We start from the raw sequence: 15,200 nt of genomic DNA, 5'->3' as shown, positions 1-15,200 counted from the left end.
AATAGGATTGGTACCAACTCTTCTTTGAATGTGTGATAGAATTCAGCTATGAATTTGTCTGGTCCTTGACATTTTTTTGTTGGTAATTTTTTTTATTACCATTTCAATCTCACTGCTTGTTATTGGTCTTTTCAGGGTTTCTAATTCTTCCTGATTCAAGGTAGGAGGGTTGTATCTTTTCAGGAATTTGTCTGTCTCCTCTAGGTTTTCTAGTTTATGTGTGTAAATGTTTTCATATTAGCCTTTAATTTTTTTTTGTATTTCTCTGTTGCCACTTGTAATTTCATGTCTTAATGAGATTATTTGGATTTTCTCTCTTCTTTTTTTTGATTAATCTTGCTAACAATCTATTAATTTTATTTATCTTTTCAAAGAACCAGCTTTTTGTTTCATTTATCTTTTCTTTGTTTCAATTTCATTTAGTTCTGCTCTGATCTTTGTTATTTCATTTCATCTGCTGGGTTTGGGTTTGGTTTGTTATTGTTTCTCTAGTTCCTTGACGTGTGACCTTAGATTGTCTATTTGTGCTCCTTCAGAATTTTTGATGTAGGCATTTAAGGCTATGAACTTTCATCTTAGCACCACTTTTGCTGTATCCCAGAGGTTTTGATAGGTTATGTCACTATTATCATTCAGTTCAAAGAATTTTTTAATTTCCATCTTGATTTGATTATTGATCCAATGGTCATTCAGGAGCAGGTTATTTATTTATTCATTTATTTACATATTTATTTTGGAGGCTGAGTCTCACTCTGTCACCCATGCTGGAGTGCAGTGGTGTGATCTCGGCTCACTGCAACCTCTGCCTCCCCGGTTCAAGCAATTCTCCTGCCTCAGCCTCCCAAATAGCTGGGATTACAGGCGTGTGCCACCATGCCTGGCTGATTTTTGTATTTTTAGTAGAGATGGGGTTTTGGCATGTTGGCCAGGCTGGTCTTGAACTCCAGACCTCAGGTGATCCATCCACTTAGGCCTCCCGAAGTGCTGGGATTATAGGCATGAGCCACTGTGGCCAGCCAAGAGCAGGTTATTTAATTTCCGTGTATTTGCATGGTTTTGAAGGTTCCTTTTGGAGTTGATTTCCAGTTTCTTTCCACTGTAGTCTGAGAAAGGACTTGATATAATTTCGATTCTCTTAAATTTATTGAGACTTGTTTTGTGGCCTATCATATGGTGTATCTTGGAGAAAATTCCATGCACTAATGAGTAGAATGTATAGTCTGTGGTTGTTGGGTAGAATGTTCTGTAAATACTGTTAAGTACATTTGTTCCAGGGTATAGTTTAAATCCACTGTTTTTTTGTATACTTTCTGTCTTGATGCTTATCTAGTGCTGTCAGTGGAGTATTGAAGTTCCTCACTATTACTGTGTTGCTTTCTCTAATTTCTTAGGTCTAGTAGTAATTGTTTTATAAATATGGGAGCTCCAGTGTTAGGCACATACACATTTAGGATTGTGATATTTTCTGGTTGGACAAGGCCTTTTATCATTGTATAATGTCCCTCCTTATCTTTTTTAACTGCTGTTGCTTTAAAATTTGTTTTGTCTGGTATAAGAATAGCTACTCCTGGCCAGGCGCGGTGGCTCACGCCTGTAATCCCAGCACTTTGGGAGGCCGAGGCGGGTGGATCACGAGGTCAGGAGATCGAGACCATCCCGGCTAACACAGTGAAACCCCGTCTCTACTAAAAAAAATACAAAAAATTAGCCAGGCGAGGTGGCAGACGCCTGTAGTCCCAGCTACGCGGGAGGCTGAGGCAGGAGAATGGCGTGAACCCTGGGGGGCGGAGCCTGCAGTGAGCCGAGATCATGCCACTGCACTCCAGCCTGGGTGAAAGAGTGAGACCCTGTCTCAAAAAAAAAAAAAAAAAAAAAGAATAGCTACTCCTGCTCACTTTTGGTGTCTATATGCATGAAATGTCTTTTTCCATCCTTTTACCTTAAGTTTATGTGAGTCCTTACATGTTACGTGAGTCTCTTGAAAGCAGCAGATAGTTGGTTGTTGAATTCTTATCCATTTTGCAATGCTGTATATTTTAAGTGGAGCATTTAGGCTGTTTACATTCAATGTTAGTATTGAGATGTGAGGTACTATTCCATTCATTGTGCTATTTGTTTCCTGAATACCTTTTTTTATTGCTTATTTTTTATAGGTCCTGTGAGATTCATACTTTAAAGGGGTTCCGTTTTGATTTGTTTCCAGGAGTTGTTTCAAGATTTAGAGCTCCTTTAGCTGTTCTCGTCGTGCTGGCATGGTAGGGGCAAATTCTCTCAGTCTTTTTGTTTGTCTCAAAAAGACTGTATCTTTCCTTCATTAAGGAAGCTTAGTTTCACTGGATACAAAATTCTTGGCTGATAATTGTTTTGTTTAAGGAGGCTGAAGATAGAGCCCCAATTGCTTTTAACTTGTAGGGTTTCTTCTGAGAAATCTGCTGTTAATTTAATAGGTTTTCCTTTATAGGTTACCTGATGCTTTTGCCTCATAGCTTTTAAGATTATTTCCTTTGTCTTGACTTTAGATAACCTGATGACTATGTGCCTAGGTGATGATCTTTTTGTGATAAATTTTCCAGGTGTTCTTTGAGCTTCTTGTATTTGGATGTCTAGATCTCTAGCAAGGCTGGGGAAGTTTTCCTTTATTATTCCCCCAAATATGTTTTCCAAACTTTTAGATTTCTCTTATTCCTCAGGAATGCCAATTATCCTTAGGTTTGGTCATTTTGTCATTTAACGTAATCCCAAACTTCTTGGAGGCTTTGTGTATTTTTAAAAATTCTTTTTTCTTTGTCTTTGTTGGATTGAGTTATTTAAAAAACCTTGTCTTTGAGCTCTGAAGTTCTTTCTTATGCTTGTTTGATTCTATTGCTGAGACTTTCCAGTACATTTTGCATTTCTCTAAGTGTGTCCTTTATTTCCTGAAGTTGTGATTGCTTTTAATTTATGCAATGTGTTTCACTGAAGATTTCTCCCTCATATCTAGTATCATTTTTTTTATTTCCTTAAGTTGGACTTCACCTTTCTCTGGTGCCTCCTTGATTAACTTAATAATTGACCTTCTAAATTCTTTTTCTGGCAATTCAGGGATTTCTTCTTGGGTTGAATCCATTGCTGGTGAGCTAGTGTGATTTTTTGGGGCATGTTAAAGAACCTTGTTTTGTCATATTACCAGAATTGTTTTTCTGGTTTATTCTCATTTGAGTAGGCTATGTCAGAGGGAAGATCTGGGGCTCAAGGCTGCTGTTCAGATTCTTTTGTCCCACAGGGTTATCTCTTGATGTAGTACTCTCTCCCTTTTCCTAGGGATATGGTTTCTGGAGAGCCAAACTGTAGTGATTGTTATTTGAGTAGGCTATGTCAGAGGGAAGATCTGGGGCTCAAGGCTGCTGTTCAGATTCTTTTGCCCCACAGGGTTATCTCTTGATGTAGTACTCTCTCCCTTTTCCTAGGGATATGGTTTCTGGAGAGCCAAACTGTAGTGATTGTTATTTGAGTAGGCTATGTCAGAGGGAAGATCTGGGGCTCAAGGCTGCTGTTCAGATTCTTTTGCCCCACAGGGTTATCTCTTGATGTAGTACTCTCTCCCTTTTCCTAGGGATATGGTTTCTGGAGAGCCAAACTGTAGTGATTGTTATTTCTCTTCTGGATCTAGCCACCCAGCAGGGCTGACAGTCTCCAGGCTAATACTGGGTGGTGGTGGTGTGGGGAGTGTCTGCACAGAATTCTCTGGTGTGAACCATCTTTAGGTCTCTCAGCCATGGATACCAGCACCTGCTCCAATGGAGGTGGCAGGAGAGTGAAATGGACAGGATCTGTAAGGATCCTTAGTTGTAGTTATTTTATGCACTAGTTTTGTGCTGGTTGGCCTCCTGCCAGGAGGTGATGCTTTCAAGAGAGCATCAGCTGTGGTAGTATAGAGAAGGATCAGGTGGTGGGCAGGGCCCTAGAACTCCCAAGAGAATATAAACTTTGTCTTCAGCCAATAGGGTGGGTAGGGAAGGACCATCAGGTAGAAGCAGCATTAGGCAATTCTGAGCTCAGACTCACCTTGGGCAGGGCTTGCTGTGGCTGCTGTGGGGGATGGGATGTGGTTCCCAGGTCAATGGAGTTATGTTTCCAGGAGGATTATGGCTGCCTCTGCTGTGTCATGCAGGTTGTCAGGAAGTGGGGGAAAGGTGGCAGTTATAGGCCTCACCCAGCTCCCTTGCAACCCAAAAGGCCAGTCTCACTCCCACCATGCCCCCTCAACAGTGCCATATTTGTTTGCAGTCAGTGGGCGAGTAGAGCTTAGAACTTGCCCCTAAGCTACCAGCCTCCTGGCTGAGAAAGCAAGTAGGGCTTTCATGCCTCCCTGCCTGTTAAGTCTGCATACCAGATGCACACCCTCCCCCGAGGTCTGGCCAGGAAACTTTGCATTCAGTTGGAATTGTTAAAAAGTTTACCTGGAGGTTTCCTTCTCCCTGTGGTCTTTTCCCAGTTCCTCTGGCAGCCCTCCCCAAGGACCACTGTGAAACAAGTCAGAAATGACTTCCCTGGGGACCCAGAGAGCCCACAGGGCTTTTCCTGCTGTTTCATCCATCCCTGTATTTCACTCAGCTCTGTAAATTGTCTCAGATCCAGGTAAGGTCTAATCCTTCTCCCATGATTGGGACCTTCAGGTTCCCCAGTGAGATTATGTGTTTGGGGTGGACAATCCCCCTTTCCCACTTTCACAGTTTGGGCACTCACAGAATTTGGGCTCTCTCCTGGGTCCTGCAGGATCAATTTGTTTCCTTCAAAGGGTCTGTGTATTCTCTTGGCCTTCCTGGCATATTCCTGCAGTAGTTCTTGGAGCAAAAGTCCACAATATGAATCTCCACATGCTGTTCTGTCCGTCCAAGTGGGAGCTGCAATTTAGTCCTTCCTCCTACCCAACATTTTTTACTCCCTTGTCATATAATTTGAGGTCAGGAAATGCCATACCTCCAGCTTCGTTCTTCATGTTCAGGATTACTTTGGCGATTTGGGCTCATTTTTTTCCATGAATTTTAGGATTTTTTTTCTAATTCTGTGAAAAACGATGTTGGTATTTTGATAAGGATTACATTAGGTCCTTAAATTGCTTTGGGCAATATGGTTATTTTAATGATATTAATTATTCCAATTTATGAGCATGGGATGTTTTCTCTCTCCCTGTAGCTGAGACCTCTGGACAAACTATAGGTAACCAGTTGTAGAAGACAGAAAATAGGAGACATGGCCTGACCCAAACTATACAACTTACATAAGCTCTGGGGAAAACAGAAGGTTATTTCAAGTTATTTTTCAAGTCCTACAGAACCTCACATTGGAATTAACCTGGAAATGGTCCAGCTGTAGCCTCCAGGCATTGGCATGTGACTGATGATACATGGCCTTAGAGAGGGGTGAGAGAACAGGAGAGTGTGCATGCCATCACTGTGGTGACCACCAGACAACCTCTGAGATAAGATGACCTCTGGAAAGTAGAGCAATATGAAAGAGAAGAGTGAGAAGGAATGGCTAACCATTCTCAGCCCTCCAGGCTAGCTAATGTTTCTATAGTAGCAGGGATGAGAATTTGAGAAAAAGCTTCTTCATTGTCAAAATATCTGTGCCCTGCTTCCTGCCTTCACTGTGTAGATTCACCTCTGGGCTCTTCTACTCCAGTTGGGGAGCTCCCCCTTCCCACTAGGAAGACAGAAAAGCCATAGGGCCAGCTCATCCTCCAAAAGAAGCACAGTTCCTTCTCCATGGGCAAAGGTGCCTTATCCCTGGTGTGTCATCTCTAGGGTGATGTCTAAGGTAGTGAGAGAAGAGAAGTAGAAAGCTCTAGTTGTTCATCATGAAAGTGAACACAGATTCAGGCGGTGGGAATTTATTTCCACTCTGACACAAATATGTGTTAGTATTGATAATGAGCTATTGGGAAGAGGATGGGGAATGATATGTGTACACAAGTGTGTGTGAACTCACATGTAAGCTGGATAATGGTGACCACAGTCTGAAATACATGAGTATATGTCTGTGTATTGGTGTTTCTAATATAAGACAGTGTCTTTCTGCACATGGATCTAGGAGTTCTGAGATACGGTTACTGAATGTGAGCCTTCTGAGAGCTGCTTGTCTGCTGCTTTGCTTTATTCTCATACCTTGTCCTTAGAAGTCCTAGCTGAGGATAAATATCTGGCTGCAGGTCTGTGCCAATAAATCTTGGGATAAATAACTGATGACATTGGGCTAGTTTCACAGTGTTGTTTTTGGATGATTCAGGGACATGGACCTTTGGGACAGAAAGTTAACCTTGTGATTGCTAGTCCTGGAATAGCCTGGGCAGGACTGGGCCACCCTCACTCTTGAAGGGGGCAACCCGTGAAACATAACCCCCCATTCCTAGCAATTTTCCAGCCAGGCAGATGATCCAGATGAAGAGGTGACTACCTGCCCCTCTAGTCTTCTGACCATATTAGGAGCTAAAACAGTTTAATAAAGTGAAAAGATGCCCCTCACTGAGCGTCAAATGAACTGGCTCTGAACCAAAGAGATAGAAATCCCAGTAGGGGTCACTGGGAAGGAGAATACTATCTGTCAAGGTCAGCTACACCAGAATCACTCCATAAGCCATGTAGCTACTGTCACCACCAGTTAATAGAATTCAGAGATTCCAGTGAGAATTTAGCCCATCATTCATCATCCTACCTTCTCCATTTGTTCATCACCTATTCTATAAACTGGAATGCCTGCATTTCTGAAGGGAGGGAATACACTTTTTTCCTTCAAAAAATCTCCCATTTATTTCCGGCAAAATATACCTAAGGTATAGGGGGATCAGCTGAGTATGATGTCAGAGACTCTCTGGCTATATGGCGAATGCTGTTGACCAAAGCTGGAAGGACTTCATTAGTCACTGGTGTCAGGGAAGCTGATCATCGCTTCTTAGGTTACACACTAAGAGATAATCTTCATGGTTCTTGATGTGTCTGCACATTACAGTCACCTGGGAAGCCTCACCGTAGACCAATTAATTATATCAGAATTTCTGGGCATGTTTTCTGGGTGTTCAAAAATTCCCGGAAGTGGTTGTAATGTGCATCCAGGGTTGCAAAACACTGAAATTGTGGATCTTCTCATTCTGAAAACATGAATCTAGAATACTCAACTAGATACCTAGATATTGAAAGTGAAATAGTGACTTTTTCAGTGGTCATTATGTCTCCTTTGTTGATATGATATGTTAGGGTTACCATGTGAAACTTTATGATGTTCTGTGGACATGTCTGAAAACTATAAGGTGGACCAATTAGATTTCTCCCTCAGGAATTGGAAGGGAAACTCAAAGGCATTGGTGGATATTTGACCTGAAAGTTTAGAATGAGCTGGGACAAGGTAGTCGTGATGAGTCTATGGCTATGCAGATGTTTCACGTAATAGGGACTCAGAGAAGATTGGTCAAAAGAGGGAAGAGGACAAAAGAGTAGCCGGAGAAACAAAAGAGTGATGGGGGTGGAGTAGGGGAGCACAGAGGGGAAGATGGCCAGTCCCAAGATACCTTGATTCCTGACCTTTCTGAAGTCTTTTCCCAGATTACATTTCAATCAGAACTCTAATGGAAACTCTGGTTTAGAACCGTAAGTGAGGAAGTCAAAGCTCCTTGAAGATGCTGTTTTCTCTCATATCATTAAGCCTGTCTCAAATGCACTTTATTCTCCTCTCTGTCACTCAAACACCTACTCCTTTTAAAAGAACAGTATGCATGTCACTCCCACCTGGCTTCCCCAGAACAAAGGACAACCCACTCTTTGCACACTCTTTACTTTCACAGGATTTTGCTCCATATCTTTATTTCTTTACACATTAAATGTTATTTTCTTGAGGACAGAGGTTATATGTCATTTATATTTTTTTTACCAGCATCTAGTATAGTTCCCAGTCCATAGCAATTGCTGAATAGATATTTCTTAATTGAATACATTCTTAAAAATCAAATGGACCTGAGTTTTTGAACTTTCTGTTTTCTTATACACCCAGAAAAGGGTTAATGAACATAATACAGCCTTTCCAGAATTGGATCTGGAAGTGGCGAGTAATTTTCCCCAGTAATTTCTTATTTAACATATCTACTAAAAACCCTTAGGACAAAATTCTCCTCTTCTGTTTTCTTTTAAACCAATAACAGTCATTTATTATCATTATCAAGTATTGCGTACTGTACATACTTGTCTGTGCTATATTTTTATACGACTGGCAGTGCAGTAGGTTTGCTTACACCAGCATCACCACAAACATGAGAGTAATTCATTGCACTGTGACATCACTAGGTAATAGGAATTTTTCAGCTCCATTGTAATCTCATAGGATCACAGTCCGTCTGTTGTTGACTGAAATGTGGTGAATGACTGTATAACAGGGCTCCAACGAAGATCATAAAATTGCTTGTTTTCCAGAACTTTGACAAATACCTTTTACAGAAACTAATATAATAGATAAATAATAGTATATCATTGCTGTTTTCATTTGCATTTCATTGATTACTAACTGTTTGGATTGTTTCTTGTTTATTGGCTGTTTACATTTTTGTCAATTTCTTTTTTTTTAATTATACTTTAAGTTTTGGAGTACATGTGCACAACGTGCAGGTTAGTTACATATGTATACGTGTGCCATGTTGGTGTGCTGCACCCAGTAACTCGTCATTTAACGTTAGGTATATCTCCTAATGCTATCCCTCCCCGCTCCCACCACCCCACAACAGTCCCCAGTGTGTGATGTTCCCCTTCCTGTGTCCATGTGTTCTCATTGTTCAATTCCCACCTATGAGTAAGAACATGCGGTGTTTGGTTTTTTGTCCTTGCGATAGTTTACTGAGAATGATGGTTTTCAGCTTCATCCATGTCCCTACAAAGGACATGAACTCATCATTTTTTATGGCTGCATAGTATTTCATGGGGTATATGTGCCACATTTTCTTAATCCAGTCTATCGTTGTTGGACATTTGGGTTGGTTCCAAGTATTTGCTATTGTGAATAGTGCCGCAATAAACATATGCACGTCTTTATAGCAGCATGATTTATAATCCTTTGGGTATATACCCAGTAATGGGATTGCTGGGTCAAATGGTATTTCTAGTTCTAGATCCGTGAGGAATCGCCACACAGACTTCCACAATGGTTGAACTAGTTAACAGTTCCGCCAACAGTGTAAAAGTGTTCCTATTTCTCCACATCCTCTCCAGCACCTGTTGTTTCCTGACTTTTTAATGATCGCCATTCTAACTGGTGTGAGATGATATCTCACTGTGGTTTTGATTTGCATTTCTCTGATGGCCAGTGATGAAGAGCATTTTTTCATGTGTCTTTTGCCTGCATAAATGTCTTCTTTTGAGAAGTGTCTGTTCATATCCTTCACCCACTTTTTGATGGGGTTGTTTGTTTTTTTCTTGGCCATACTGCCCAAGGTAATTTGTAGATTCAATGCCATCCCTGTCAAGCTACCAATGACTTTCTTCACAGAATTGGAAAAAACTACTTTAAAGTTCATATGGAACCAAAAAAGAGCCCGCATTGCCAAGTCAATCCTAAGCCAGAAGAACAAAGCTGGAGGCATCACGCTACCTGACTTCAAACTATACTACAAGGCTACAGTAACCAAAATAGCATGGTACTGGTACCAAAACAGATATAGACCAATGGAACAGAACAGAGCCCTCAGAAATAATGCCACATATCTACAACCATCTTATCTTTGACAAACCTGACAAAAACAAGAAATGGGGAAACGATTCCCTGTTTAATAAATGGTGCTGGGAAAATTGACTAGCCATATGGAGAAAGCTGAAACTGGATCCCTTCCTTACACCTTATACAAAAATTAATTCAAGATGGATTAAAGACTTAAATGTTAGACCTAAAACCATAAAAACCCTAGAAGAAAACCTAGGCAATACCATTCAGGACATAGGCATGGGCAAGGACTTCATGTCTAAAACACCAAAAGCAATGGCAACAAATCCAAGATTGACAAATGGGATCTAATTAAACTAAAGAGTTTCTGCACAGCAAAAGAAACTACCATCAGAGTGAACAGGCAATCTACAGAATGGGAGAAAATTTTTGCAATCTACTCATCTGACAAAGGGCTAATATTCAGAATCTACAATGAACTCCAACAAATTTACAAGAAAAAAACAAATAACTCCTCTTCTGTTTTTAAATATAATGCTTTCATAGGAAATTTAGTAAAAGAACGAAAAGACATAAAATAGTAAGATAATTAGTTCAACAAACTGAACCGGTATTGTTATTTAATGGCAATGTGCCTTTACAAGTTAATTATCCAGACAATTAAAATGAGCACCTAGCACAACTGTCCAAAATATGGGATTTTGAAATGTAAACTTAACTGTTACTGTGGTGACACAGTTATTTTTCATGAACGATTACTCAGATTGCATCAGTGGATCTATAAATACATGATACCTGGAATTTAAATGGAACTATATTTTGCATAACCGAATCAATAATGGGATGCCTATGATTATATCTGGAGCTCCATAGGCTCATCATATAAACTTTATATTATACAGATAATTTTTTAAAACTACAACCTCTGATTTATGATCTTGGAGGCATACACCCCCACCTCCAGCTTCCCAGGTAGCTAGGATTACAGACATGAGGCACTGCACCCACCTTTTGAATGCATTCAGTAGAGAATATTATTCCATAGTAGTGGATTCTGTTCTACAATCAATTACTGGCTAATTAGGTAGCCAGTAATGAGCCAAGAGTGAATTCACTGAATTGAGATAATTTTTTTATAATTTAAAACTTATTTTATTAATAACATACATCTTTTATCCTCATTCCTCACTCCCATTCCCCTCTCCTTTTCTACTGGTATGAAGTCACTCTGATCTGTTTAGTGTCTATTTTCTTAATTTCTAAATTAAAAACGTGTAATAATGTTTTGAGTTTTATTTATAGAAATGTTTATATTGTGATAATAGTAAATTCACATGAAATTATAAGAAATAGTACATAAAGAACCTATGTACTCTTAACCCAGTTTCTGCCAGTGGTACCATCTTGATAAAATAACAGTGCAACATCACAACCAGGATATTGAAATTGATGTTAAGGATACTAAGTTCAGCATTCATACTTTCTTTTTAACATACACAGTGATAAGCAGCCTAAAATACTTTAAATAACTGTTATTTGTTTGAACATCTAGGATATGCTAAAGTGATGAGAAAAATCGTCAAAATAAACTACACTGGATGGGGGCAATAGAGAATGGTAGAACAGGGAACAGGAAAGCAATGTGAACTAATAGACCGCACTTGGTTTATAATACAGCAGAAACTTGCAGAGCATTATGAAAACTTTCAATAATTTACTTAGTATTAATACAATTGATGAAGGCAGAGTCAGGGCAGACTTCTTAGAAAATATGACATCTGAATTGATTCTTTTAGATCTTAATGTAAAAATCTCAGCCACTTTGGTACTCATTCATTGATTATATCCTCTTCTCTCTCTCCCTGAAACCTATTGGTCAGTACCCCTTACTCATTGAAGCTTAGGCATCTCGCTGAGAACTATCTTTTTCACCCCCATTTCTGCCATCATCCTAGGTAACTTCTATGTCTGTGTGGATAACCCAATCAACACCTTGGCTTCTCTTGATTTTCTCAACTCCATTGATGTTTACCTAAGCTCCACTCCAGTGATTTGCCTCTTTGAATATTGTTAAGCACTCAGAAATGATCATGTTCAACTTAGAGATTCAAAGTTGTTGTTGTTGTTGTTGTTGTTGTTGTTTTTGGAGACAGAGTCTTGCTCTGTCACCCAGGCTGGAGTACAGTGGCATGATCTTGGCTCATTGCAACCTTCACCTCTTGGGTTCAAGCAATTCTTCTGCCTAAGCCTCCTGAGTAGCTAGGACTACAGGCACCCACCACCACGCCTGGCTAATTTTTGTATTTTTAGTAGAGACAGGGTTTCACCGTATTGGCCAGGCTGGTCTCGAACTCCTGACCTCAGGTGATGTACCCACCTCAGCCTCCCAAAATGCTGGGATTACATGCATGAGCCACTGCGCCTGGCCTTTTTCCTTATTAGAAAGGAAAAGGTGGTGCTATCACCACCCTCTTATGTCTTGGTCTTGGCTTGTAACATTTTAGACTAACAGACAGAATGTAGAGAGAAGGAGTGCTATCTGAGCTCAGAAGTTTGTGGTAAAAGAAGACCCAGATGAGAGCATAAGAAAGAACAGCTAACAGCCGTAAGTGGTGGAAAGAAACGCAGGGATGAGAACAATGTTTTGTGTGTAGCTCCTCTGCAGAGCAAGAAAGTAGGTGGCTGGACAGAATCTGGTTGGATAACTCCTGCCTCTAGCTCCTACATGAAGAGAGGTGAATGTGTTAAGGAGGGGTAGAGATCAACAGGCTCTTTATGTTCATAAGACATTTGTAAATTTGAATCGTAATCTCAGTTTTCTTATCCTATAACTTGTACTTTTAGTGTCTGAACCCAAATTTCCTGAACCAACGCTGCTATGGCCTTAAAGTCTTAAATTTTCTATTTATTTCTAAGTGTATTTCCTAAGTATTGCTCAATTATTTGCTAGGAGGCTATCGTCAGAGATACATAATCTTGCTGTAATAAGTGTTTGGCATCCTTTTGGGAAAGCATAGCTCCTCCACTGCAATTTCACTGTCAGAATGCATGATGCATGGCAATAATGATGCTTCACTCCTTTATAAACAGTACCTTGGGTAGATAGCTGAGAGCTGAGTAGGGACCTGCAAAGGCCTGCCTCTTCAAGAGATGCTGTGAATTGTTTGAGATGAGGAAAATCCTTAATGAGCAGTTTGTTCTCATTATATGTAATTTAATTTTCTGGATACCTAAGAAAAACAGTATACTAGCTCCTTTATTAATTCTCATGAATTCTTATTAATTTACAATTCCCTGCTAATTGCACTTCTTCTTTTCTCTCACCCTCTACAAGATGTTAACGTGGGTTTAGCTCTTGTGTAATCTAAGTCCCTAAGTGCTAAAGAGAAGATCAAAATAAAATGACATTAGCAGTTAGGGTTTTTATGATATTGGAAAGGACTGGCACAGTTTTTTTTATGTGTGGTAGAATGTGGGGTGGGGGAGGATGTTGTGATACATGTTCCTAGAAGAGTAAGTGGCAGTTCCAAGTGGAAAGAACTGGTCATGATGAAGAGGGTAAGCTCATTTACTTGATAGGAACAGATATTCTGTTGGTAATATGGAATGTGATTGTGCATGAGGCATATTATTGCAGCAGCATAGGCTAAAGAGGCAGTTATAAGAGGGATTCTGCCATAGTGAAGTTTGTATTTGATTTCAGAGTTAATAGGGAACACAAATCAGTTCTGAGCTATTGATAATGTAATATTCTTGAGGTTACCTAGAGGACTGTGGAGTAACAGCACCTGATGTCTCAGCCTTGGGGCCAAACCAGCCATTGTGGGGAAAAGATCCAGGTCTCTAGGGAGAAGATGGAATCAAGTGTGTGTCTCTGTGTGTGTGTGTGTGTGTGTGTGTCCATGCATGTGTACAGACGGAGGGATGGTCATTGAGAGAGAATTGTTATTTCAGTAGGAGGGAATATGTAAAAATATACTGCATCCCAGAGGAGATCATTGCTTTCCACTTATTTGTTTAGGCTCCAGATCCATAAGGAGGGAGAATAATTAGCTTTATGAAGGCCAGAGCAGAGAAATTGTACCTATTCATGGGCCCATCACCACAGTTCCCCAACTGTCCAAAATCCCTGAGATAACCCTTAATGATGACATTCATCTACCTACCAAGTTTTCTCCTCCAAGAAAGCCAGTGATTGACAAAACCATTCTCAAGCAGACCCCAATCCAAGATCTTCTTCCAGTCGAATTTTCACCCTGTTGACTTTGGGATACCTTTTATTGTGTATACATTAGAAAGGGGGAAGATGCGAGCAAAGGGGATTTTCTGTGAGTAAAGAGGATTTCCTTATCCTATAACAATGTCCTGCAATTCTCACCTTCCTGCATTTCTCTACCAACCTCTAGGACATACAACAAGCTCGGAATCAGCCCACAGGTAGAATGGCATAAGGAAATGTGGGCAGATTCTCTATATAGTTGAAATAAATTCCAGGAGCCTCACTTTTGCTAAGTACGTGCTTGAAGAGGTAGGTAGTCATTGTCAGACTCCTTGGTTTCATCTACCATTTAACATGGTGTGAGGTCATTGCTTTCTCCAGTTAGGACATCTCTCCCCATCACACCCAGGAAGAGCTCATTTACTTGCTTGAGTTATTATTCTCTCTATTGCCATCACTCTGTTTTCCTAACCTTTTTGTCCCCTAAATCTACAGTAAAAATATGTTTTTCCTGCCAGAGCCACAGATCCATTCACGAGCTCTGCCCGCTTCTGAGCAGCCTCTCTTCAGATTCTGGGCACTCGAAACAGTTACTTAGGTTATTTTTGCTGAGGGCCCTGCCTTAGGCAGCACACACCAGAATCTCTCTTGTGGTTTTTCTCCATTTCTTCTTCTCTTCTGTCTTTGGTGTCTTTCATTCAGATTGATTATCACAGCACTTTTATTCCATTCAGCTCATTTGGTGTTCTTTTGGATTGCTTTTTAAACCCACTTTCTGTTTTTTTCAAGACAGAGTCTCACTCTGTTGCCTAGGCTGGAGTGCAGTGGCACGATCTCGGTTCGCTGCAACCTCTGCCTCCCGAGTTCAAGCAATTCTCCTGCCTCAGCCTCCTGAGTAGCTGGAACTACAGGTTCCCACCACCACACTGGGCTAATTTTTTTTTTTTTTTTTTTTGGTATTTTTAGTAGAGACAGGGTTTCATCATATTGGTCAGACAGGTCTCGAATTCCTGACCTTGTGATCCACCCACCTCTGCCTCCCAAAATGTTGGGATTACAGGTGTGAGCCACTGTGCCCTGCCTAAACCCACTTTCTTTAAACAATCCCCACAATCCTGCTTTCTCCATCTCACCTCAGTCTCTATGTCCATTTTTTTTTTTTTGTCCCAGATGGGTCACTCACAGCTTCTAGATACATATAAAATATGCTACAAAACTACTTAAAATGATTTGGGGGTTCAAAGCTCCTCTCCATTTTTGCTATATTTGACCATTTAAACATTAAGGTGGTGATGATTGTGCCCAC

Source organism: Symphalangus syndactylus, chromosome 6 (assembly GCF_028878055.3).
Source record: "Symphalangus syndactylus isolate Jambi chromosome 6, NHGRI_mSymSyn1-v2.1_pri, whole genome shotgun sequence".
Taxonomy (NCBI): domain Eukaryota; kingdom Metazoa; phylum Chordata; class Mammalia; order Primates; family Hylobatidae; genus Symphalangus; species Symphalangus syndactylus.
This window is presented reverse-complemented; position numbering follows the sequence as displayed.